This window comes from Callionymus lyra, chromosome 6, assembly GCF_982586985.1.
Source record: "Callionymus lyra chromosome 6, fCalLyr1.hap1.1, whole genome shotgun sequence".
Classification (NCBI taxonomy): domain Eukaryota; kingdom Metazoa; phylum Chordata; class Actinopteri; order Syngnathiformes; family Callionymidae; genus Callionymus; species Callionymus lyra.
The window spans coordinates 1466153-1468652 of record NC_141823.1 but is presented as its reverse complement, the minus strand read 5'-3'; the positions used below and the strand labels follow the sequence as shown (position 1 = coordinate 1468652).

Genomic DNA, 2500 nt, shown 5'->3' with positions numbered 1-2500 from the left:
CACACACACACACGAGGTTACACCGTCTCGCTCGGACACACACACACACACGAGGTTACACCGTCTCGCTCGGACACACACACACACACAAGGTTACACCGTCTCGCTCGGACACACACACACACACGAGGTTACACCGTCTCCCTCGGACACACACACACACACGAGGTTACACCGTCTCGCTCGGACACACACACACACGAGGTTACACCGTCTCACTCGGACACACACACACACACACGAGGTTACACTGTCTCGCTCGGACGCACACACACGAGGTTACACCGTCTCGTTCGGACACACACACACACGAGGTTACACCGTCTCGCTCGGACACACACACACACACGAGGTTACACCGTCTCGCTCGGACACACACACACACACAAGGTTACACCGTCTCGCTCGGACACACACACACACACGAGGTTACACCGTCTCGCTCGGACACACACACACACACACACGAGGTTACACCGTCTCGCTCGGACACACACACACACACGAGGTTACACCGTCTCCCTCGGACACACACACACACACGAGGTTACACCGTCTCGCTCGGACACACACACACACGAGGTTACACCGTCTCGCTCGGACACACACACACACACACGAGGTTACACTGTCTCGCTCGGACACACACACACGAGGTTACACCGTCTCGTTCGGACACACACACACACGAGGTTACACCGTCTCGCTCGGACACACACACACACACGAGGTTACACCGTCTCGCTCGGACACACACACACACACAAGGTTACACCGTCTCGCTCGGACACACACACACACACGAGGTTACACCGTCTCCCTCGGACACACACACACACACGAGGTTACACCGTCTCGCTCGGACACACACACACACGAGGTTACACCGTCTCGCTCGGACACACACACACACACGAGGTTACACTGTCTCGCTCGGACACACACACACGAGGTTACACTGTCTCGCTCGGACACACACACACGAGGTTACACCGTCTCGTTCGGACACACACACACACGAGGTTACACCGTCTCGCTCGGACACACACACACACACGAGGTTACACCGTCTCGCTCGGACACACACACACACACAAGGTTACACCGTCTCGCTCGGACACACACACACACACGAGGTTACACCGTCTCCCTCGGACACACACACACACACGAGGTTACACCGTCTCGCTCGGACACACACACACACGAGGTTACACCGTCTCGCTCGGACACACACACGAGGTTACACTGTCTCGCTCGGACACACACACACGAGGTTACACCGTCTCGTTCGGACACACACACACACGAGGTTACACCGTCTCGCTCGGACACACACACACACACGAGGTTACACCGTCTCGCTCGGACACACACACACATACGAGGTTACACCGTCTCGCTCGGACACACACACGAGGTTACACCGTCTCGCTCGGACACACACACACACACGAGGTTACACTGTCTCGCTCGGACACACACACACGAGGTTACACCGTCTCGCTCGGACACACACACACACGAGGTTACACCGTCTCGCTCGGACACACACACACACACGAGGTTACACCGTCTCGCTCGGACACACACACACGAGGTTACACCGTCTCGCTCGGACACACACACACACACGAGGTTACACCGTCTCGCTCGGACACACACACACACGAGGTTACACCGTCTCGCTCGGACACACACACACACACACGAGGTTACACCGTCTCGCTCGGACACACACACACGAGGTTACACCGTCTCGCTCGGACACACACACACACACGAGGTTACACCGTCTCGCTCGGACACACACACACACACACGAGGTTACACCGTCTCGCTCGGACACACACACACGAGGTTACACCGTCTCGCTCGGACACACACACACACACGAGGTTACACCGTCTCGCTCGGACACACACACACACGAGGTTACACCGTCTCGCTCGGACACACACACACACATGAGGTTACACCGTCTCGCTCGGACACACACACACACGCGAGGTTACACCGTCTTGCTCGGACACACACACACACGAGGTTACACCGTCTCGCTCGGACACACACACACACACACGAGGTTACACCGTCTCGCTCGGACACACACACACACGAGGTTACACCGTCTCGCTCGGACACACACACACGAGGTTACACCGTCTCGCTCGGACACACACACACACACGAGGTTACACCGTCTCGCTCGGACACACACACACACACGAGGTTACACCGTCTCGCTCGGACACACACACACACACGAGGTTACACCGTCTCGCTCGGACACACACACGAGGTTACACCGTCTCGCTCGGACACACACACACACACGAGGTTACACCGTCTCGCTCGGACACACACACACACACACGAGGTTACACCGTCTCGCTCGGACACACACACACACGAGGTTACACCGTCTCGCTCGGACACACACACACACGAGGTTACACCGTCTCGCTCGGACACACACACACACGAGGTTACACCGTCT

The 2500-nt window shown here is 57.4% G+C and overlaps 1 protein-coding gene across 1 annotated transcript in view; it reads left to right on the top strand.

Moving 5' to 3' along the window:
• Positions 1 to 2500, top strand: part of LOC148076160 (NT-3 growth factor receptor-like) — a 131009-nt gene that overhangs the window by 99062 nt on the left and 29447 nt on the right. The window lies entirely within an intron of this gene.